At 46.9% G+C, this 24,749-nt stretch overlaps 1 protein-coding gene and 2 long non-coding RNA genes across 5 annotated transcripts in view; 2 read left to right on the forward strand and 1 right to left on the reverse strand.

The window, feature by feature from the left end:
• The window catches only part of GLI3 (GLI family zinc finger 3), a 280,783-nt gene that overhangs the window by 56,086 nt on the left and 199,948 nt on the right, over positions 1 to 24,749 (forward strand). The window contains exon 1 of one of the 3 annotated variants that reach the window (XM_011280298.4): positions 9,530 to 9,664. The exons of the other annotated variants lie outside the window; for them this stretch is intronic. The gene's annotated coding sequence lies outside the window, so the exon portion shown is untranslated. Of the gene's footprint in view, positions 1 to 9,529; positions 9,665 to 24,749 lie in introns of those variants that run through there. 3 annotated transcript variants of the gene reach the window in all.
• Positions 7,087 to 9,439, reverse strand: LOC123383825. The gene is made up of 3 exons (XR_006594075.1): positions 9,313 to 9,439; positions 8,607 to 8,807; positions 7,087 to 8,304 (listed from the first exon to the last, which is right to left on the reverse strand). It is a non-coding gene; the product is annotated as an uncharacterized LOC123383825 (long non-coding RNA).
• Positions 9,671 to 22,897, forward strand: LOC109497392. Its single transcript, XR_002740431.2, has 3 exons — positions 9,671 to 9,999; positions 15,981 to 16,459; positions 20,007 to 22,897. It is a non-coding gene; the product is annotated as an uncharacterized LOC109497392 (long non-coding RNA).

The raw sequence follows: 24,749 nt of genomic DNA on the forward strand, positions 1-24,749 counted from the left end.
TTGGGCTCCAGGAGGTCATGTTTGTCTAGATGGTCAGCCCCAGAAAGCAGGTCCTGGATGCTGACACCAGGTTGTTTTCTTTTTTTGTTTTTTAATCACAGTTTTGTTTTTGGTTTTGGTTTGTTTTTAATGTTTATTTATTTTGGAAGGAGAAAGAGAGAGATGGAGTGTGAGCAGAGGAGGGGCAGAGAGAGAGGGAGACACAGAATCTGAACCGGGCTCCAGGCTCTGAGCTGTCAGAACAGAGCCCGATGTGAGGTTCGAACCCACAAACTGTGAGATCGTGACCTGAGTCGAAGTCGGAAGCTTAACCGACTGAGCCACCCAGGCGCCCCTTAATCACAGTTCTTGGCACTAACAGCCTCGGTCGCCAGCTAGAGAGGACCACTGGCTGGTGGAGCTGACCACGCACGCACCCGTGTAGCAGCACGTCTGTGATGTGATCGTCCAAGGGAAGCTCAGACTCACGGGTGGGTCTGGAATGCACATGCAAGGCATGTGGATATCTGTACATTCTTAGTGCTGCCGGACAGCAGCTACAGCTCACCAATAGCATGAGACCTGCACAAGAAAGATCTCTGAGCATCCTGCCGTAATTATTAAAAAAGGGTGGCTTTGGGTGTAGGGCTCAAACTACCACTTTAAAGGTTTCTGGGCATCTGAAGGGATGCTGGAGAGAGGATGCAGGAGAACATGAGTGTGTGATGGGGAATTGGAAGCGGTCTTTTACTTCGATTTACTTCCCATAAGCCTAGAAAAAAAAAAGATAGTGGCTGGATTTCAACAAGAATACCACTTGTAGATCTGAACAGGTGTGGATTCCGAAGACCCCCCGGGGAAATGTGGTCTCCAGAGGCAGCACCACCTTGGCCAGCTGGGCCTTGAGCCCCAGGCACTGAAGTATATAAAAGTCCAGGCTGAACAGAGGACTCAGTAGCACAGGCAGAAAATGCCAGGCGTGCCGACCTCCCAAGCCCACGGACCTGCATGCCTGGGTAGAGGGGGGCCCGTGTCCCCCTTAGCAGCGTCGTGTGTGATACAGGTTGCGTTTTGTGTGAGGTGAAGCTTGAAATGCAGGATGTTTCTTCCAGAGTGCCTTGGAGATGGTGGCTGTGAATGGGGAGGAGCCGAAGTGGCTGCAGGGAGATGTCCAGATGCACTGAGGGCCCAACACCAGCTTTGGCTGGCCCCACAGGCAGTACTGCACCTGGAATGGGCTGTAAGTGTTGTCCTGGGGTGGCCAGATCTCCATATTCCCATACAGGTGAGTCATCAGGTGACGGTTGCTCCAGAAAGGAGGGTGACCTTGAAGAAGGCGGTACTCTGTGGCTCAGGTGATCCCTGCATGGGCTGAGCTGAAGGCTGCTGGCCAACAGCAGCTGGGGCAACAGGTGGTTCAGTGAAGGGAGATCTGCATTGGGCATTTTCTTGGTCACCACAATATATGTGTGTGTGTGTATATATGTTTATGGATGCATATGTATATTTATGTATGCATGTTTGTTCCTTTGTTCATTCATTCATTCATTCATTCATTCATTCCCGGAAGCAATCCATCAGCCAGTGTGCACTGTCCACTTATGAAAACCAGGCAGTGTTGCAGGTCCTGGAGCTAAAGCATTGAACAAAACGGGCCCTGCACTGGGGACCCAGCCAGCCTTCCAGTCGGAAGACCATCGGTACACAGGACATGAGGGTGGCAGGTGGAATGGATGCTCTGGCGGTCACGGAAGGACTGAGATGGGGAGGGGCTGAGGGCGAGGAAGCCAGGAGGCACGGCCGTGGGAGCAGGGAGGAAGAGCCTTTGGGCCGAGCGCATGGCCAGGCCCCATCGGGAACACAGGCGCCGTGTGTTCCAGAACAGAAACAGAATTGTAAGAGAGGGGGAGGCATGGAAGGAAAGGAGACCGAGGCAAGGAGTTTAGATTTTATTCTAGGTAGGATGGGACTGACTCAAGGTGTGGAAGCAGAAAGGAGCTCTTCTAGAGAAGGCACTTTGCGGAGACGCTTGGCACGTGCCGTTCCTGTTAGGTTTGGTGGGACTCACTTCGACAACAGCCCTAACGAGTAGGTGCTGTTGGTCCCCCGGTTTGCAGGTGAGGAAACCGAACACAGGGTAGATGACTTACCACAGGGCTGGAAAGTGGCAGAGCTGGGGACCCACACCTAGGACGTCGTGTTTCTGATCCTGCGCCCCTGACCTCCTGAGTTCTGGGAAGATCGCCTGATTAATATGCGGGGTGAGGGTAGGATTCTTGCCTGAGGCCGTTGAGGTGCAGGTGGTTTCGCTCTGGAGACAGACCGAAGTGGCTGCCAGGCTGCCTTCATGATAGGCAGGTGCAGAGGAAGGGGGATGTGGGAGGTCAAACAGAGACGAGAGGGGAAACTGAGTCCTGGATTTTGACTTGAGCCACTATGCAAGATAAGTATAGATCTGACTGGTTGCATCCTATATGTTCTTGTCCATTTGGGGATTCTGTTGGGGGAAGTCCAGGCTGTTACAGGTCTGTTGGTCACCTGCAAGGAAAACAAAACTGATTTACCTGTAAGGGACATGGATTCCTGCCAGGAACCTCTTCCCCCACTGCTGTCCCCAGAAATGATTCACTTTCCAAATGCTTGCTTGTCCTAAACCATTGCTATGGGACTGGTTGGGGTAAGAAAAGGCCGTTTTGAGGTGCCTCAGGTCCCTTCTCCACTCACCCCCACAATGAACAGTCTGGCACATGTGAACCTTTTGCGTGTTGCCACCTGTCATGGTGCCGTTTGCCAGAACAGAGTGAAGGGCAGTTACAGAGGTAGGCACCACTTATATAGTACTGTTTAACCCTGGGAGGATGCTAAAACCAGTATTTTTTTTCATTAAAAATTTTTTTAAGTTTATTTTTAAGAGAGAGAGAGAATAAGTGGTGGGGTAAGGGGTGGGGCAGAGAGAGAGAGAGGGAGACAGAATCCGAAGCAGGCTCCAGGCTCTGAGCTGTCAGCACAGAGCCCAACGTGGGGCTTGAACCCACGAACCATGGGATCATGACCTGAGCCGAAATTGACACGTAACCCACTGAGCCACCGAGGCGCCCCTCTTTCCCTTTTTACACCTGCTCTGGCTTCTCTCCTGGTCTCTTGTTGCATGGACTCTGCTTTGCAAGGCCATCAGGGACCCCACGTTGCTGACTCCAGTGGTCAGCGTTCAGTCCTTATCGTACTTGGCTTCTTGGTGGCGCTGGACGTACCTCAGGGTACTTTCTTTATTTGACACCTCTGCCTGCTTTCTGCTTTCTGGCCACTGCCTATCCATACCCTTTTCTGGCTTCTTTTTTTTTCTGGCCTTTCGATTTGGGGTGCCCCAGAGTTAAGTCCTGGGTCATCCTCCCTCTCTCAGTTTACTCCTTTAGTGACAGCAACCAGGCTTATGAATTCAAATACCATTGATTTCTTGACTTGCTCATAACTTCCAGATGTATTCTTTTAGCCCAGACCTCTCTCCCCAGAACTCTAGACGTGTATATTCAACTCTTAGCAGTTTCTGTTGCAATAATCTGATCGACCTCTTAGACGTGAGGTTGAACACCGAGCTGATTACCAGCACCCGCACCCTAACCTGCTCATGCCCACCGTTCTCATCCCCCGTGGATGGCAAGGCCATCTTCCAGTTGTTCAGGCCCCAAATGTCGGAACCGTGTCCTTTCTCCCTCTCTTTCTCTTTGCACACCAACCCCAAGTCTAGCTTGTTAGGGAATTTGGTCGGCTCTGCTTTCATAAGCCACCTGCTCCCTGCTCACCACCTGCTGCTCCTTTCCGGATGGCAAGTAGCCCTGCGCCCTGCCTCCATCTTTGCTTCCCTGTGGTCTCTTGTCAACGCGGAGCCAGTGTGAGCCTTTACATGAAGTCAGTGGGATTGTGTTGCTCTTGAGCTCAGAATTCACTAATGGTCACCATCACTCGGAGCCAAAGGCCTCTGTCCCTCCCCTGCTACCCACACTCTCTCCCTCCCTGTCTCTGCTCCAGCCACACTGGCCTGTGGGCCGTTTTGGAGCCTCTTGTCCAGCTGTTCCTTCTTCTTCTGAATCTGTTCTGCTAACTCCCTTACCTCTTTCGGGTGTGTTTTTCAGTGAGCTCCAGGGGGAACTTCCGCCTGTTGGCCTCCGCATGGCCTCCATGGCCTGATTCCACTTACACCACTTATCCTTTTATTTCTCTATAGCTCTTGATACCCTCTGACAAATGCTGCCTGCTTGTTCTATAACTGAGCTCCCAGTGATGGGGATCCATGTTTATTTTGGTGGTATAGCCCACATTTTGGAGCTACATCTGGTGGGGCCCTTCTGTTGTGCTACTGAAGAAATAACTCTCATTGCCTCAGGAGAAGGGATGATGAGTTCCTTGGAGATCAAAGGCAAGGTCATTTTGTTTTGTTCTGTCTTAGCTTAGGTGGCAAGAGCAGGCTATCTTTGCAAAGGCACGTATTCCAGTGTGGTCAGCACCGTGGCTTCTGCAGCGCTGGTAGCTGCCAAAGGGACTTTTACGTGTGACTGTGGGATTAAAGCACCTGCTTCTTGGGGGCCGGCAGTTTGGTCTCATTGGTGTGACCAACCAACTACCTCCTGTAAGCGAGGGTCCCAGCAGAAGCTACATGTGTGAAACATCAAGTTAACTTTTAAAACTTTGTCAGCGCTTTGGGTGATACACATTTTTGTACTGACTTTTCTGGAACTTTCTGTTCCAGAGGAGAGAAGTTGCGTAGGTGGCTTCTGGTCCACAATGACATTTGCCTGCTGTCTTTGGCCAGCATCCTCTCAGCTGGGCCGCAGCTGGGCCCTCCTTGTCCACGGGCCCAGGGGCAGGGCATCTGCTCCGTGCAATTGGTCTGTCCATGGGCCCCGGGGCAGAGCATCTGCCCCGTGCACTTGGTCTGTAAGTTGCACAGCACCTGAAATCTGTTTTAGCGCTGATTTGAGAATGCGTTTATCCGGTTCTGTGAACAGCCTTCGAGCTCCCTGAAGGCAGAGCTGTGTCATATCTGTCTCGGTGCTCCAACATCCAGGCCAGTCCCTCACATGGCAGGGTGTTAGGAATGTTTATGGAATTGTGCGTGACAGCGCACAAATAGAACCTCATCCGAAGTTATGCGTTAGGCAGATGTGAATGGTTCTGGAGCGGGGTGGTGGTGATGGTTGTACAATACGTATGTACTTAACACCACTGAACTGAATGCTTACGAGTGGTTAGGACAGTAAATTTTATGTTGTGTATTTCACCAAATTAAAAAAAAAATTGGGGGAAAATGTAAGGAATTAAGCACCCCACCAGGACATGATGCTCTAGCATGGTCTTGTTTGGGCAGACCAAGGCCAGGAGGCACAGAGAATTTCTACTGAGGGGCTTGGTAGTTGTTTGCGTTGGTTTTCTGTGATTAAAATGCCCCTTATTGGGGTGGCTGCATGGCTCAGTCGGTAAAGCATCCGACTTCAGCTCAGGTATTGATCTCGTGGTTCATAAGTTCTAGCCCCGCATCAGGCTCTGTGCTGACAGCTCGGAGCCTGGAGCCTGCTTCGGATTCTGTGTCTCCCTCTCTCTCTGCCCCTCCCCCACTTTGTGCTCTGTCTCTCTCTCTGTCAAAAATAAATCAAAACACTAAAACAATTTTTTTAAAAAAACGCCCCTTACTTGTCCCTGCTGATCTATGATTTTAAACTCGATTTTGAACTTGATTCCCTTTGCAGTTTGGCTTTAGTCCCTGCATCCCCTTGTTAAACTGCTTGCTAATGATCATCCTTGCATCAAATTTGACATTTGTAATTCTGCATTTTATTTTATTCCAGAATAGTTAACATTCAGTTTCAGGTGGTACAAGTGCTCCCCTTAATCCCCATCACCTATTTCGCCCACCCATCCCCCACCTTCCTTCTGGTGACCATCAGTTTGTTCTCTGTAGTTAAGAGTCTTGGCTTGTGTGTCTGTTACTCTCTTTTTTCCCCCTTGCTCACTTGTTTTGTGCCTAAAATTCCATACATGAATGAAATCAGATGGTATTTGCCTTTCTCTGACTGATTTCACTTAGCATTATTCTCTCTAGCTCCAACCATATTGTTGCAAATGGAAGATTTCATTCTTTTTTATGGTGGAGTAATATTATGTTATATACATATGTATATGTGTATGTAGGTATGTAACATATATGTAAAGGAACATTATATGACATCTATATATAACAGGATATAAATAACAGTATACATACATAATATAGCAGAATATATATATATATATATATATGTACACACACACACAATATTCTTTATCCATTCATCTATCAGTGGATACTTGGGCTGCTTCTATAGTTTGGCTGTTGTAAATAATGCTGCTAGGGGTGCATGTATCCCTTTGAATTAGTGTTTATGTATTCTTCAGATAAATACCCAGTAGTGTGAATGCGGGGTCATAGGGTAGCTCTATTTTTAACTTTTTGAGGAGCCTCCACATTATTTTCCACAGTGGCTGCACCAGTTTGCATTGTCACCAACAGTGCAAGAGGGTTCCTTTTTCTCCACATCCTCACCAACACTTGTTGTCTTTTGTGTTTTTGATTTTAGCCATTCTGACAGGTGTGAGGTGGTATCTCATTGTCGTTTTGATTTGCATTTCCCTGATGATCAGTGATGTTGAGAAGCTTTTCCTGTGTCTGTTGGCCATCTGGATGTCTTCTTTGGAGAACTGTCTGTTCGCTTCTTCTGCCCATTTTTTAATTGGATTATTTGTTTTTTTGGGTGTTGATGTGTATAAGTTCTTTATATATTTTGGATACTAACCCTTCATCAGATGTGTCATTTGCAAATACCTTCTCCCCTTCTGTAGGTTATCTTTTAGTTTTGTTGATCATTTCCTCTGCTGTGTTGAAGCTTTTTATGTTGATATAGTGCCAATAGTTTATTTTTGCTTTTATTTTCCTTGCCTCTGGAGACATATGTAGAAAAATGTTGCTATGGCCTATGTCAGAGGAGTTACTGTGCTCTTTTCTAGGACTTTTATGGTTTCAGGTTTCACATTTTGGTTTTTAATCTTTTTTGAGTTTATTTTTGTGTATTATGTAAGAAAGTGGTCCAGGTTCAGTCTTCTACATGTTGCTGTGCAGTTTTCCCAACACCATTTGTTGAAGAGACATTCTTTTTTCCCATTGGATATTCTTGCCTGCTTTGTTTATGTTTCTACATTTTAAAGCCGCAGAAAAGTGGAACTGGAGATCATGGGTCACAGGCTTGGGTCCTGGTGTCAGAAGGACGCTGCCATTTACTATATCTGTTCTTTGCCTTTTTGCACTTGGGCCTCCTCACCTGCAGGCCGGTGATGGCAGTGGACGTGGCCTCATTTTGCCCCCTTGTTAACCTTTTCACTTTCAGTGCCCCTGGCTTCCGGAGGACCCATCACGATGACACCTTCCTCTATGTTCGAAGTCCCGGGAGTGGCCTGTATGTTTTTGTTCTTTGAATGTGCCGACCTCCTGTGCCCACCGTCCCCCCGGTTCTCTCTTCTCCCAGCGCTGGAATCCCGAGCTGTTTCCCATTACTCAGTCTGAGGGTCCCCTAGGGACTTTGCTGACCCCCTCCACTTCTGCTCACCCCCACTAGAGTACAGGCTCTGCCAGGGGCCTGTAAGCTCCCAGAGGGAGTACAGAGATGGTCCCATCGGCCCCTGGCACAATGCCCTGTGTCACACAACAGGGCTCAGTAAGTAGGCAAATTACACGGGAATAAACACAAGTGCCCCCGTTCTTGGCCCATTGCAGTGTTCACTTATGACCTGGGTCCACTCCCGTATTTTAGTCTGGTGTGTGCTTTCTGTGCAGTATGTTGGCCGTCACCTTGAAATTCAGGGAAGGGTTTTACGGGTGCCCAGGGGAGGGCAGAGCCCCTGCGCTCCTCCTGGGCTCCTGGGCCCTGCCGGCTTTCCCAGCCCCTCCAGGCAGCGGAGCTCAGGAGTTGGGCTGCAGACCTGGCGATCGATACGCTGCCTTCAACTCAGGTCCGGAGAAGAGCAGCACAGCTCGTTGAAGATTCGGGAAGCGGTGCCTTGGAGGAAATCCTCGCCAAATTAAGTTTTGGACCTTTTCTTTTTCTCTGTAGCCTAGGGCTAAAGAAGCAGGTTGTCTGAGACCCTTGAAGGGTGAGGAGGCAGGCTGTCCCAGCTGAGTTCAGACCGGGGCTGGGAGGCTGTTATTTGTACAGCTAACTTTGGGCATCTGTTTGCATGAATTCATGTCTTGTTCTGTTTCTTCTGACTGAGGAGGTTTTGGGGCCAAGCTGGGCCAAGCACCTGGAGAGGGAGGGAGGGAGAGAGAAAGAGAAACAGAGAAACAGAGTAGTGTATGGGCCTGAACAGGATTTGTCAGAACCTAGGGGCAAAGCAGCACACAAAACTGTGGAGGCGGCGTTCTCTGGACCTCTGCTTGGAACCCAGCTCCTTCTGGCATCTTGACGAATCTCTGAGGATATCCTTGGGTCAGCCCCAACATATGTGGGGTACGGGTAATGGGGTCTGAGTGCACATTAAATCCAGTAGAAATGGGGTTTCATGACAGGCTGGCTGGGACATCTGACACTTATTGGTCACCATACCTGATTTGGATGACCTTGCTGGCTCACCCGTGTGGCTGTCCTCCTCCATCATTCTGTGTGTGACGTGGAGCTCGGTGGACAAGTTCAGACACGCCACAAAAGACAGTAGTGCTGAGGATTCCCTGGGCCCAGGCTTTGTTTCTGACTCTGCTGTGTGACCTTGGGGAAGTTTCTTACCCTCTCTGAGCTTTGGTTTTCTCCCTGCCAAAATAGGAATGGTTAAGATTGTGGTGAAGATCTAAGGAAATCAGTGACGTGAAGGGTTGCGCACAGCATGGCATTCACCAGCTTCGGATGTCGCTGTGTTATTATAAATCTTAGCGGGCGAACTTACTCCCACAGGTTTTGCTTTTCCACAGAAGTTTGCAAAACTAAACTTGTTCCCTGCCCGCAGAACGTTTGTAAGGGGAACTGCCGTCACCTCCGGTTTTCAAAAGGAAGCAACCGAGGCCCAGAGGGCTGAAGTTTGTTTCCTCGGCTCGCACAACTGGACTGAGGTGCAGAAGGCGAGCATTTGGGGCGGGGCGGGGGGTGGGGGGATTGGTCCCTTGGACTTTATTCGCGCTCGCGTCACCGCCAAGTGGCAGCTACAAACATCGATCCCTGTTGGTTACAGACCCCGGGGGAGGTGGATGAAATGCCACACGCGCGGTGCGTTTTTTGATCAGCTAGCCTCAAGGCCTCTCTCGGAATTGAAAGGACTCACAATGGGTGCGACTCCGAGGGAACCGGCTGAATTTCTATAAATCAGGCAGCAGAGACATCCCACACTCTGCCGACAGAGCGTCTGCAGCGTGGGGTGAGAGGTTCTTCTGAGAACTAACATCTATAGCACGCTTCTCATGTGCGTCCGCTTAATCCTCGCGGCAAGCCCGCTGCTCTGCTCGCGCCCGCGCCTCCGACGAGGAACCGAAGCTGAGTGCAGAGAGGGGCGGGGCCTTGAACCCCGGCAGCCAGACTCCACGGCCGTGCTGTCACCCTCTGTGCGGCCCCAGGGAGGGGGCAGCGGACGAACACAGTTCATCAAAAACGAACAGAAGCTGCAGATGAAAGAGGAGGTCTGTGAACATGTGAAGGCTTTTTTGTGTGTGTGAACCGAGACGGGCTTCAGTTATGCTCTGTGTGTCGGTGAAGAGGCACCGTGAACTCCCAGGTCGGCCGGCAAAGGGCCGATGTCTGAGGCTTTGCTCCGTTCCGGCAGCTGGTTAGCAACACGGAGCCGTGGATGTTTCCAGGGGAGGAAATGAATACACAGGCGTCGGGGGTGAAGGAGGCCAAGTGCGTGGAGTCGGCCGAGAGGTGGATTCAGTGGAAAGACGGACACAGAGTGTCCTCTGTAGACGCGATGTGGAACCGGTTCCCAGGGAGCCAGTCAGGAAACCAGAATCGGAGGGTCAGTTCCCCGCTTTTCTCACAGATGAGAGTGGCCAAACGAAATCTGCAACTTTGAGGGTGGGGGAGTTTACCTGGTTTAGGTGGAAGAAGGCAGAAAAGAAAAACTAGGTGCCCAGGTGTTAACAGGTGATGGGCATCTTTAATTGATTTTCAGTGTGATAAAAATGCCCTCTGAAAGTTGGGAGCAATTGGAAGGGTTGTGTATTTTTATTACACTCCGACTATGAATGCCCTTGGCATATTTGCCAAGTTTTACCCTGTAGAACACGTGAAACCATCCTACGCTTAATTTTGTTTTTAGTCCGATACCATCAGGAATCTGCTTTGCGTTGTCCTTTTGGTCCTTTGGAAGAAATCTTTTTAAAAATTTTTTTTTTCAACGTTTATTTATTTTTGGGACAGAGAGAGACAGAGCATGAACAGGGGAGGGGCAGAGAGAGAGGGAGACACAGAATCGGAAACAGGCTCCAGGCTCTGAGCCATCAGCCCAGAGCCTGACGCGGGGCTCGAACCCACAGACCGCGAGATCGTGACCTGGCTGAAGTCGGACGCTTAACCGACTGCGCCACCCAGGCGCCCCAAAAATCTTAAGTTGGGATATTTTGTAGAGTTATCACAGTTGGCCAAATATTTCTGTAATCCCTCAACACGTCTCAGAAACCAAAGCCACGTGGCAGTGGCCAGGTGCGTGTCCAGTATGTAATGTCCACACGTATAAAGTTGTAAGAACCGAATGGATGAGCTCTGCTTTTGTTCTCAGTGACAGCTTTTACTTTTCTCCCTTGTCTGCCCTGGGTCCCTTCTACTTTGGAGAGAACACAGGCCCTTCTTGAGGCCACTGGCTGTTATTTCAGTTGATAGTCTTCCTGCAGAATTACCCGAGGTTCTTTCTGCTTTGGGGGGGACCAGTGACTCAGAAAACCCTATGTGCTTAGGACAGGAGCCTGGTTTGGAATGTTCTAGTCATTCTTCTGGCAGGTCTATTCTGGTAGGCAAGTGAAGAAAGGGAAGGAGAACAGGAAAATACAGAAGAAACGTTGTTGGAGAATATTATTCTGTGTGTTGACATCTAAATCAGAATAAGAGGGGGCAGCTTTACACAAAAGCAAAAATGGACTGCAACCTTGTTACCCCAGGTCTGTGCAGGACACTCATTCATTCATGTCACTAGACTTATTATAGAGACCACAAAGGTAATATTAACACAGTTTAAAAACTCCCTTTCCAGAAATTAGAGCCAGACTTGGGCCTTAGAAGTAAGTAACTTGGGCTGTGCAGGAACACACGAGGGAGGAGAGCTCTCAGAGTGTGTTAGACTGTTCTTGCCCGTGTGTCTGTCAAGGGCAGCCCGGCTCACCCAGCCTGGTGCTCATGAAGGCTCTATCTCCCCAGATGAGCCAGGCTTCAGGCATTTCAGGAGCCCCTGCAGTGCAGCTGCCTGTGGCACGATGCAAGAGGAAAACCTAACCATTGTCACGACAGCTTGACTTGGCAGGAAGATAGCGAGGGACCATCAGTAGGTGGCTGACAGCGGTCCCCCCTTCAAAGGGCAGGGTCTTACCAGAGGCGCTGCTGGGGTTGGGGAGGATCGCGCTCGTTGGCCGGTGTCTTGACTGGTTGTCTGTCTCGCTCTGACTGCCATTCCCTACCAACGGGGTTCTGAATAGGGGGCTTCATCTCTCTGAGCCTCGGTTTCCGCCGTTGTACAATGTGCGGTCCTCTTCACGGCTCACAGGGCAGCTGCAGGGTCCATGCAGAGCTCTTCAAGTGTCCTGTTAAATGCATGCTGCTAACAGTAAGTGAGGACTTGTGTTACCTCTTACTCCAGGGTAAATCTCACCTCTGCTGCTGAAGGCTCTTCTCCTATCCTGGGCAGTGCGTTGGAGTCCAGGTGGGAGGGCAGACCGGGGGAGTTGGGATGTCTGAGCGCCGTCCATCCCCGGAGCTGCCCGCACCACCCAGCGAGGGAGCCTCCGGACAGACTATGACCCAGGACGGCGGTGCCGAGGATGGTTTTGAGGCCACTTCATCTTTTTAGCCTGTTAAGCGTTTCCGCTTCTTCATTTTACCATCTAATTGTGCTGATTGATAGAAATGCAGTAGTGCAAACTCTCCAACTCCGGGGATCCTCCGCGGTGGCCGTCCAAAGTGCTGTCTAACTTCTGTCCTACAGGCCCATGGTGGGGCAGTGAGGGCACCTAGGAGATCCACCCAAAATGAGCTGTTGGGACCTGAGCAGCATGTGTGAATCCTGCAGGGGTCCCCTGCCTCATTTTGGAGCTGTTCACATGATTTTATCCTTAGGGTCAGTGTGAGGGCACACTGTGCTTAACTTTTGTGGGTAAAAAAAGAGACATTCCCCCCTCGCCCCCAAAACATAATTAAAACATAGGGGAGAATTCCTAGTAGAAATAGATAAAACATGGTCTTGGGTCTTTCCTTTATTTTTCTAGTATCTAACCCCTGTGTGGATAATGAATGTCCGATGTTTTCTGCAGTGGGAAGGGGAATCCTCAGGAGAGTCCAGTGCCAAGCATCGGCATACCTTTGGAAAAAGTACCTTTGGAAATTATAAACTCTCATGTTGTGAGAAGCCCCACATCCCAGGGCCTTTGATGCCCAGCCTCTGTCCTTTCTGTCTCACTGCACTTTCTGTGTCCCGTAGCATTTGATTATGGTTTTCTAATAGCAAAGCAATACTGAATGTAGAAAATATTGAAAAACATAGCAAAAGAAACTAAAGTTCACCCTAATTCCACTACTCACATGTGGGTGAAAATTAACATTTTAGCACATTCCCTTCTAGCCTTTTTTCTACACATGTATATCTTCATATCGCTTCCCCATCATGGCATAGGAGTTGGAAACTCTCCTGTCTAATTCCTTCCGTATGTGCTTTGACTCATGATCTCCTTTTTCAGTTCTTCTTGTCGGAAAGGATTTTTAAAATCCTAAGGTTTTCACGTACAGAAGCCAAAAACATACTGTTTTGTGAAACGCATGACACAGTTACTTATATGATAGAAAAGGGCACAAAATCACATCCCATCCAGATTTCTTTAAAAAAAAAATTTTTTTTTTAACGTTTATTTGAGACAGAAAGAGACAGAGCACAAGTAGGGAAGGAGCAGAGAGAAAAGGAGACACAGAATCTCAAGCAGGCTCCAGGCCCTGAGCTGTGTGCACAGAGCCGGACGCAGGGCCCAAACTCACAAACCGTGAGATCATGACCTGAGCTGAAGTCAGACATTTAACCGACTGAGCCATTCAGCCCCCCCCCCCCGCTTTATTTATTTATTTATTTATTTATTTATTTATTTATTTATTTATTATGTTATTATTATTATTATTTTTACACATCCCATATTTCTGAGCAACCTTTGAGAATTTTGCAATCTCAACCAACACTTTTGAATCTAACACTTGTTCCAAGCCAAGGTGAGAGGCTGGACAGAGTGATCTGACAGTATAGTGCCTAGAGCTGCAGAGGGTCAGAAGAGCTGGAAAAAACAGTGTGAGTTTGCAGGGGAAGACATTGCCATTGCAGTTTTTCTAGAACTGTGTGATTGCACGCAGAATGATTAATAAATAGCCGTGTGCTGAGTCAGCTGGGTGTTAGCTGCAGGGAGGAGAGACACATGAATCCTCACAGGTTGTATTTTGTCTGGGGAATCAGGGTTAAACTGGGCATGAGCTCAAAGAGTGCGTAATACCTCCTCCCCACCCCCGAGGGGGATTTAGGAAAGGGGAAAAAAAAATGCTCAAATACTTGATTGTGGCAATTGCGGTGAGGGTTCTGGCATCACTCTTATTTACCGCTAACTCATATTTCACAAAGACCAAGAGCTCTTAAAGAGCCATTGCGCTCTGTGTAGGAAATGGGTAATATTTAAGCCTGAGATAGCTCTGCAAAGACCTATTTCTCTCTAAATTAAATATTCCTTGAAGGCTTTTTTTTTTTTTTTAATTCTAGAAAAATGTGAGAAAATGCAGCAAGTGGAAGAGAATAAAAACCACTCCTCATCGACCGCGCAGAGATAACCACCCCTGTGACCATTCTGGTCTACGCTTCCTTCCTGGCCTCCCACCTCTCCTCTCTGCTTATTCCTCTCCTATTGTTGGGCCATTTAGGAGTTCCCTGCTGTTACACGTAGCATTTCAGCAAGCATCCTTGAAACCAAGACTTTGCATGGAAGCTAAATGACTCCTTTGGATACGTACCCAGCAAAGGGAGTATTGGGCCATCTGGGATAGACATTTAAGACTTGTCACACAGGTCACCAAACTGGTGGACAGGAACGTGAGAGTACTCAATGTACTGCTTTTACCCTGCTGGCAATGTTGTTTTCTCCTTTACTTACTCAGCCTTCACCCACTCTTCCTAATTTGGTAGCAAGGCCAAAAAACAAACAAACAAAAAACCAGTGTCCTGTTTCAGTGCTCACTTCCTTTATTATGTAATGAAGTTAAAAACTACGTCTTATTTTCTCCCGGTGCATTTAAATTTCTTCTTCAGTGAACTGCCTGTTCATCCCTCCCACCCCCGCCCCTGCCTATTAGGGAGTTTTTTGTTTTTGTTTTTTTTTTTTCTGTTGTAGAGTAACACTTTTTTAGATGGTGTGAGTTTGAATGTATTTGTATTTTCTAAGTGTTTATTTACTTATTTTGAGAGAGAGAGAGTGAGAGAACAGGGGAAGGGCGGAGAGAGAGGGAGACAGAGAATCCCAAGCAGGCTCCGTGCTGTTAGCCCAGAGCCTGATGTGGGACTCGAACCAATGAACCATGAGATCACGACCTGAGCCACAATCAAGAGTCAGATGCTTAACTGACTAAGCCACCCCAGTGCCCCTGAGTGTATTTGTATTAAGCCACTTGAAATACACAGGTGGAAGTGTCATATTTAAGAAAGAGAATAGCACTTGGGAATGGGAGCGCACGAGTGGAGTCTGAAGAAGAGGATGTTTAGAAACGGTTTGGAAGTTTTTCCCACTTTCCACTGAAGGAAGGGTGCGTGTAGGGAAGTGCACATGTCGTAGATTTTCACAGACCAAATCTACTTGTGCAACCGGCACCAAGCCCCAGAAACCGACCATCGTAAGCACCTCTGAGCCCCCTCACCCCTGACTTCTACCAGCGTAGGTGAGTTGTGGCTGTTTTTTGTACTTGGTACATTTGTGTCTGGCTTCTTCCCTCTTGCTCTACATTATGTTTGTAAGATGCACCCCTCTTCTGGGTAGCTGTAGATGTCTGTCCACCTTGCTCTGTAGTATTCCTTTGTGCGCCAATGTGCCACGATGTGGCTCCTTTCCACTGCCGACAGGCATTTGGCAGTTTCAGATTCTTGGTTACAAATGGTGCTGTTGTAAATATTCTAGTAGATGTCTTGGTAGCCCTGGTGTTAGATGGCATTTTAACCAGCTTCATGTGTCCACATGCCTCTTCGGCCCCCTGCACCTCTGTCTCTTGAACAGAAAGTGGAAGAGCAGCATGAACTTGCGTGGACCGTGTTCTTGTCCTGTCTTTCCACGGAGTTCCTTTTAGTTAGGATGAGAGTAATGAAGTTCTCTTAACAAGGTACCAAGGACTGATCTAAATTGTAGCTAATGGCTGTGGGCTTCAGGCTGGCCTCTCATCTTTACGTGGAGAATTACATTTTCTGTCCTGTTATTTTCTTCTTTGTCAGTTCTTGATTCGCCCCAGTAAACTTGAAGGTTCAAATGGTCTTCAGAGGAAAGAGTTTATTAACACATTGGTCTTACAAGCAACTTGCCTGGGTTTACTGGTTTAATGAAAACCACATCTTTGGGGTAAGGAGTTGGACTTAGGCCATGTGCGTGCGTGAGCCGAGTTTGAGAGATGGACCAAATCTAGATCACATTGCTGTGTGATCTTTTGGTAGAATTAAATAAAAGGCATTAAAAAAATTTATAGCTGCCTTTTACCAGCTTTATGTCTGATTTTTTTTCTCTCTGTCTCTAGATTCTTTGGCTGACATGAGTTTTGAAGTTCTGCCACATTCACTTATCAGCCTGTGGCAAATGCAGTCCTCACCAGAGAGAAGATGAAAGACTGAGAGTTTAAAAAAAAAAAAAAAAACCCATGTGCTACATAAAAATGCCCTGCCCTTGCAAGGAACTGGCAGTTACCTTCCTCCCCTCTGCCGCCCCCTCTCTCTGTACGTGGAGGGAAAGGCTTGTTTCTTAAATTATTGTTCTTTAATCCGTCAATTGTGTGTATCTCTTTAAAACTTATCAATACCTTCTGCAAACATATCCAACCCGACAATTCAGTGTCTTGAGGAGAGCCAGGTATTTGTCGGTATATTTCCAGTTGTATGGGTATCTCTGTAAACTACGAATCACTCTACACTTCTCTCATATGCGTGGCTACATTTTCATCTCCTCAGTAACTCCCAAGAAGCGAGTATTGGACACGTGACAAATCTCCACCTTGAACAGGTGAAACACCGATGTTGGGAGGGAGTCCCTTGATAGAACAGTATGTGTCCTTTGTCTGTTTGCTTATTTTCACTCTCATTGCTTTGGTGTCCTTAATGTTTTATCTGCCATCAAAGGACACTAGCCTTAAATTGATGAACAACAATATGATGTTCTTCTAAAAAAATTTTTTTTAATGTTTATTTATATTTGAGAGAGGGGGTGGGGTGGGGAGAGGCAGAGAAAGAGAGAGAGAGAGAGAGAGAGACAGAATCTGAAGCAGGCTCCAGGTTCTGAGCTGGCAGCGCAGAGCCCGATGCGAGGTTCGAACCCATGAACTGTGAGATCATGACCTGAGCCGAAGTCAGATGCTTAACCAACTGAGCCACCCAGGCGCCCCCCCAACATGATGTTCTTAATAATCTGGCAACAGTAAAAGGAGCACAGATAAACAGAACCAGCCCCTGGAGAAATGGTGCCATAGCTGATTTCCTTCCCTCTCTCCCTTCTTCGTCACCCCTCCCCTGTTTAGAGCTGTGCTTCTGTTTCTGGCATCTTGTTTCTTGGGGCCCCATTGCCGGACCCCCCCACCCCAGGCCCCCTAGAATCCTTTCCTCTTTGGCCTTCATCCTGATCAGGTCGATGCTGCCACCCCCCCTTGGAAACAACACGGTAGCAGCAGCAGACCTGCCTAGTCAAGACCAGACAGCACCTGCTAGTCCTTCTGCATATCAGTTCCGGATTCACTCCCCAGGGGATTCTCTAGTGCCTGTGGTGTGCTTGGTGTGTAAGAGAACCCGCAGCAGCTAGATGCAGCCCCTGCCCTCAGGGAGCTCACATTCTAGGGGTTCTCCTGGCCGAGATAAACAAATATGCAGCTAGTTATGGAGAGTGGGAGAGATGCCCTGGAGGCATTGGGCAGGAGGGGTGCAGCCTCAGAGGCTGGGGAGGGAGGAGGCTGAAGGTGTTCCTTGTGCACAGAGCCTGTATTCAGGCCAGGCAGCTTGGGATTGATTGGTCTTGTCGACCCCTGGCTTCCTGGAAGGTTTGCGAGCAGAGGAGAAGATTTTTCGGCAGTGGGTCACAGGAACTTGTAACAGTGTTTTGGTCTTCAGTACTGCACGGTTTTCACTCTTGGAATTAAGATCAAATGTATGAGATTTTAGGATTCACGAGATACTGTTTCCCAGCATAGCGTATTTTTTCTATGGTTTGAAGCTCCTTTGCCAGACTGGGTTCTACGTCTTTGATTGAGTTGTTGAGAATGTTGCGATGATCAGTGACTTTACAGAATTCACTTGTGGACTTTTAAGGAGATTTTTAAGTGTTCTTTTCCGTGGTCAGTATGGCAGAGCAGTAAACAGGTTCAGGACTTGGTATCACCAGCGGCTAGTTTTCAATGAAACCAAGGCCAGCCATGGAGTGAGTGGGGAAGGAGACCCCCAAATGCACCGGCCTTATACAGTTTTTAATGACACGATAAATTGTGCGACACATTTCTTTTCGTGATCTGATCAGTGTCATTAATCTAATCTGTGGCTTCTGTTTTCTCATTTTTTTTCAGGGTTCATGTGGAAAAATGGGTCGGTCTTTGAGTTTTAGGAATCCGTATTTCTGAGGGGGTTATTTTAAAAAGTAATTAAATAAAAATCCTCCCAACCCCCATGAAAACCCTGATGCTCTTGCAAATTACTTTAACTCCTAAAACTTTCAAATAAGAACACAGCAAGACAGTTCATGTTGGATAAGGAAGTATTTTACTAGCACTTTTGGTGGTTTCTGTGGTTTCTGTAGGGGGTTGCTCTAAAGTAAAAGGTATTCAACAGATTCGCTATACCTGCCAGGGAGTGCAGTCTGTTGAATAGGTTTTAATTCTTCATCTTTCATTATTGCTTTCTCTTGCACTAATAAAACTCCTAGAATGTGGAGTTTAATTACTTAAAAAAAAAAAAAAGAAACCTCTTTGTAGACTCTTTAAATGGAATGAAACACGGGAGCATACAACCATAGTAAAACCCCACCTTTTGGGGCCACCTGGGTGGCTCAGTTGGTTAAGCGTCTGACTTTGGCTCAGGTCATGGTCTCACAATTCATGAGTTTGAGCCCTGCGTCAGGCTCTGCACTGATGGCTTGGAGCCTGGAGCCTACTTTGAATTCTGTGTCTCCCTCTCTCTCTGCCCCTCCCCTGCTCGCTCTCTGTCTCTGTCTCTGTCTCTCAAAAATAAACATTAACACTTTTCAGAACTTTGTAGTGCAGGGGTATGTACAGGATATTTTTAGCGATGATTTTTTTTATAGTTTTTTATTTATTTTGAGAGAGAGAGAGAGAGAGAGTGGGTGAGGGGCAGAGAGAGACACAGAGAGAGAGATAATGCCGAGTAGGCTCTGAACCATCAATGCAGAGCCTAGTGCAGGGCTGGAACCCACAAACCATGAGATCATGACCTGAGCCAAAATCAAGAGCCCAGTGCTTAACCAGACTGGCCACCCAGGCCAGCGATGATTTTTGTTAGACCGATTAAAATTGGGTAAATGAATTTACAGTGGCCTGGATATTCACATTTTGGAGCCATTCAAATTTAAATGATAGAGAAAGACAGGTACTTAAAAGTTACTTGAATGGAAGCATCGGTGCAGAGAGGAAGCCATTAAAACGGCCAAATGACACTTCTTGGAATGTTGCAGACAACTTCAGGAGTCCAGTGCAAGCCATACAAAGTCCAGACACTGGTGGTCAGGAGATCTTAGGGTTTGTTCAGTGGTTCTGATGTGTACAGAAGACAGATGGTGTATCAGACGGAGGCGGTGTTGGGTCCAACAGAGATTTAGCTGGAGAAAAGTCAAATCAGAGGGAGGCGACTCTAAGAAAGAGGCGAGCTGGTGGCTGGGATGAGCATCCCTGGTGTCAGCATCGGGGTATGTGGCAGTTAAAAAGTACTCTTTAACGTGGCGCAAAGAAGGAATCGAATGAGAGGGAAGGCAGGTGGATAGAGGTCAGCGCCCGTCTCGGTTTTACTCCGAGTAATTTATGAGGCCTTTGGCAAGGAAGACGATTGCCTGAATACTTCAGAAAGAGGTCAGTATTGCCCAGAAACAGTGTTTGGATGGAATTCCGTAATTTGCGAAAACTGTTGCTGTTTGGCAGGAAAAGATGGGTTTGTGGTGCAGATTTGAAGACCAGGTGGAAGTCGAAAAAAAAAAAGCGTTTCCTTCTTCCTCTGCTGGACCGCTCCTCCCCGGGAATCCAGCACCAGTAATGCATAGGAAGGAAGACAAATAAAATTGAGCTTCCTTTACTGTCGCTGCACTACTTAAGAGCCAAGGGGAGGCAACTTCTCTTGAGACTGAGCCGGGACCAAAGTTGCAGTGGTTGCTGATGTTCTGCTCGGCGAACGGAGAACATAATGCTTTTATAGGGAGGGCTGTTACGTTTGCTAGCTGGACCTTACTGGGACGTTTTTCCCCGTATAAATTATAGAATAGATGAAAGAGACCCAATAGAATTAATAGAATTGTCAGGCACAATAAAACTGCCTGGATGATATGTTTTGGTTGCTGTCTTCTCCAGCTCTTCCTGAAGACTTGAGTCGAAGTGTTCCAGGCAATGAGACGGCAATGGAAGACTTTGCATGCATGGCTTGGCAGTAAAGTTAAAGCTTTTCTGCCAAGAAGTACGAATTTCCACTTGTGTCAGCAAGATGTGAATTAAAGAAGAAAGAAAAGTGCAAAAACAAACAAACAAAACCATGCAGACGCCCTCAAGGCCAAGGTGGACTATCTTGGAGCATCAGAGCCATTGCTAATACTATGGTTGAAGGCGTCCCTGAGGGGTTAGGTGGGGTTTGGCCAGCCTTCTTGACAATCTGAATTAGAGTAGATTCACCTAAGACTTTCCCAGACATCCTCTAAGAAGGTCCCCGGGGTCTGGACACCCACCCTCACACCTGAAGAACTTTTTCCTTCCAGTAGCCGTCTCTCAACGCCAAGTTGACTGTCCACCTGTCCATTGTACCAACGCCGTGGCTGTTTTCTCCGGCAGTGCCATGTCTAGGAAAACCACAGTCACAGGAGCCACAAAGGCAGCAGCCTTTTGTTTATACACCTCTTGGAAGGTCAGGTTAGGTGCTGGGGCACACGGGGACCTTGACAAGGATGCGTCTATGTGACTAGAGTGCAGAACCGCCAGCCCGAGCCCGTGTGTGTTCTTTGTGTTCTTTGACTCAGCCAGACCTAAACCCCCTGGACCCAGTTTTTCATGCAAGTTGCAGAAACACTGTCTGGGAACCCTGACAGCATTTGCTGCTGCATCTGGTCAGGAGAGCCCCAAATTTGGTGGGACTAGGAAGTCTCAAACCTTGATTCTTGTGTGAGCCTTCTCTATCCCTGCTGGCAAAAGTGCGCGCACTCTGGGTGGTCCTGCTTTTAGAAACCGGTCATGAGGGAATATATCTGGCTCAATGGAGGGTACTTTTCCTGGTACTTGGAAAAAAAAAAAAAAAAAGGTGCATCAAATAGCTTGTTGTGTGGGAAATGAGCTCTATCCCCTTTAACTTCCAAGGAGAGTGTGTCACTTTTGACATAAATGTGTACTTGTGTGTTCTGTGATTGTTCTTGAAAAAAAGCAAGCAGAGCGAAGACAACTGCAGACATACGCTAAGCTGGATAAGAAGGCCCACCCTTAATCACACGCTCCTCAGACTGTAGATTTGAAATTCATTAGTTCTCTTGGCACTTAGCACATCGAGAGGGGAGACAGGAAATGTATTCTGTCTTCAGGTTTACGAGAAAAGCCTGAATCCTCCTTTCACTAACCATATACGTTGTCAGGGCTGGAATCATGGGGGACTGATTTCATCCCCAGCTTTACTGACTTGTGATTTTGGGCGAAGGTCACGTGTCTAAACCTGATTCCTTCATCTGTAAAATGGGGGTGATCCACCTTAGAGTTCTCTTAAGGTTTGGAAGCATCAATTCAATACTAAGTTCTTTGAAAATGGCATTGCCTTATTTTGTATGTTTCCCAGGTATGCCCCATCATTTCACTGGTGGGTGTTCCTAGCATGTCCTGAGACAGACAGGTAAGTCAGAGGATAGCACATGCTTCCCATTAAGGGCCAGCTAGTAGCGATTTCAGGATTTGTATAGACCATTTGGTCTCTCGTCACTACTCAAGTTCTGCTCTTGTAGTGCAAAAGCAGCCACAGATGATATGAGAATCCACAGACTTGGCTGTGCATTTGTGGACGCTGTCATTTGAAATTCGCACACTTTTCATGTGTTATGAAATACTCTTCTTCTTTTGATTTTTCCAGCCATTTAAAACTATAAAATCCACTCTTAGCCCACCGGTGTACAATAGCGGGCCATGAGTGTCAGCGGCCAACCGTCACCCTCAAGGAATTTGTGTACTCTTTTTTAGTAAATATCATCCTTGGAGAAACAAAAAGTGGTTTTCTTAGGAAGGTTCAAGTGTCTTGAGTCATCTCTGAAAACCAAGTAGAGAAGAGAGGAGTCTTGTCAGTGCCAGTTTCAAGTAGGCATGCTTTGTAAATGTTGATTATGAGCCTGACCCAAGGTACATCAAAGACGTAAGTGAAAGAGATGATCAGTTGTAATTACAAGTCATTATCTTGAGTCTTGTTCTGAAACAGCAGAAATGCTACAGATGTGTAGCCTGGCTCTTGGTAAAGGTACGCACTGGTTTGCTCCCAGATGGGCGGGTGGTGGGGGGGTGGATTTTGGAGCACTTTTCTGCCTCATCTCATGCAGTAGGTTGGTGGAGTGGACTGGCGTATCATTTGATATAAGGGGAAGCCTTATATCAGCCTCCTAGCTTCTGGCCCGGGGCACTTGCAGCCCACCCCCCTGCTTTGTGTTGCTATCAAACAGATAATGAGGGGATTAGTGCTGGTGCCTGGCATTCATAAATGCCATAGTTTATATAGATCCTTTTTGATATACTCTTTAACCCTCAGAAGACCCTGGCAAGTACGAGGGGCAAGTTTTATTATTTGCCTGTTACGTAAGGCAACTGACAGTCTGATATATTTCAAGTTACCCTGGGTCACACACCGATGAAGGGCTGGAGGCAAGTGTGGGACGTTCGTTTTCTAACCCTTTTTATTACACCGTGCTGCCTTATTATACGACATGGCTGTTGATGTCATTAATCCCCAAACATTAAAAAATAAATTGAAAAAGAAATAACATCTTGCCCGGGTTCCAGCCCCTGGCAGTGATTTTTAAGTGGAGAGAGGTTCGTGTTATGAGAATTTTTGCTTTCAAAATGCTACACGCACCTCCTGTAAAAGGTTGAATTAAATGATTTTATTTTTGGTAAGTGGCCCATGTAAGTTTATTATTTATTTATTTTGCTTCTTTTTGCTTCAGCTCCTTTGGCTAAATGAAGCACTGCTGTATTTTTATTGCATACCCTGTCATTAAAAGAAATTGAAAAGACGCTTGTTAGTTTTAATATTGCATGGATGGAAATATATCTGGCACTTTTAGGAACAGTTACAATTCCTAATAGTGCATTTTAAGAAGTAGTCTGGTTTTGTTCTTGATTAAAAAAGAGAAAACTTTCTTAAATTTGCCATAATTCGATAATCATCTTTCGTTGGGGAGAAGGTCCCTGCTTAGTGTGTCGCTGATTTTATTGACTCATTCAGCGTTCCTCTGCAGCCTGTGGGAGGGGAGTATGCTCTGGGGGCGGCGTGAAGGGCCTTTCATTTGTTGGTAAATAATCCAAGCGAAGCTGCTTCCAAGCACCAATTTTCCCCCTTTCTCCATAAACCATATGCTTCTTTAACTATTGGACATCTGCCCCCTTCCATAAACTGTGTACGGCTTTAACTGTTGGAGCTGTTGTTAATTTGAACACAAACCAAGTACTCAGACTTTTTCTTGCATCCAGGTCTGCAACACAGTCCTACAGAAGACAATATTAAGTATGCCTTTGCAGAATTGCTAACTATTCAGAACCCAGAAACACTATGGCAAGATAACGGGTCACTTGATTGCAGTCTGAAGTATCTTTTCCTGATACCTTTCACGGGGAGAGGTAGAATAGTTTTCACAATGACCGTAATCTTCCCACATACATATAGAAAAATGGGAAGCAAATCAGTGTTCTAAGGGCTTTGCAGTGGAGACTTTGCAGTAGAGATTTTGCAGGGGTTACTAGTCATTTACAATAGATGGGAGTCATGCCGATTTGGCCACTTACCTGAAGTATGACTCCAAGCGGGTTGCTTAAACTTGCTAAGCCTCAGGATGTTTACCTGAAGAACTAGGGTGATGAGACTGCATACTTGATGGGCCTGTGAACATTCAAAGGGATTAACACAGACGGAGCACTTGCACACACCCCGGCTTTTAGTAAGTGCTCAGTAAGTGTGAGCACTAGCCATGGTAGTAATGATTGTTTAAAATGCAGTTTCCCCTCTATACCTTTCAGGCGTGGCCTGGTGAAAGCTGAGTTACCAAGTTTGGCAGGGAGGGAGGTTAGGGCATTTGGTGTTGTTTGGGAGGCACTTGTGTATAGATATGGACTAATTTAAATAATCATATAATTTTAGGGGCGCCTGGCTGGCTCAGTCAGTAGAGTGTGTGACTCTTGATCTTAGGGTCATGAGTTCAAGCCCCATGTTGGATGTAGAGATTACTTCCATCAATCAATCAATCAGTCTTAAAAAAAATAATCCTAGGGGCGCCTGGGTGGCGCAGTCGGTTAAGCGTCCGACTTCAGCCAGGTCACGATCTCGCGGTCCGTGAGTTCGAGCCCCGCGTCAGGCTCTGGGCTGATGGCTGAGAGCCTGGAGCCTGTTTCGGATTCTGTGTCTCCCTCTCTCTCTGCCCCTCCCCCGTTCATGCTCTGTCTCTCTCTGTCCCAAAAATAAATAAACGTTGAAAAAAAAAATTAAAAAAAAAATAATCCTATAATTGTAAATAAACAAGTTTATTGAAATCTCTGTACAGCTCAGTGTCAGTGTTAAGAGTTATTTACTAGGTGTACGAAAAGCCTGCCAGGCACTTGGATTTTAAGAGGTGGAATAAATATTTCGAAACAAGACTTCAGGAGCTAAATCTGTGGGATAATTTTTGAATCTGGGTGAACTTAATTTGGACTTCTCTAGAGGTTTATGGTAAAGGTCATACTTACGATAGAAGTAAAAGTAAACAAACCAGCTGTTTCTGCATTTCCAAATGGCGGGAAATACAGAAACATAAAGAAAAAAGTAATCCACAGAGATATTTTCATGTTGTTTTGGTACATTTCCTTTAAGGGTTTTTTTTTTTTTTTTTCAAC

The sequence above is a fragment of the Felis catus genome, chromosome A2 (assembly GCF_018350175.1).
Source record: "Felis catus isolate Fca126 chromosome A2, F.catus_Fca126_mat1.0, whole genome shotgun sequence".
In the NCBI taxonomy this organism is placed as follows: domain Eukaryota; kingdom Metazoa; phylum Chordata; class Mammalia; order Carnivora; family Felidae; genus Felis; species Felis catus.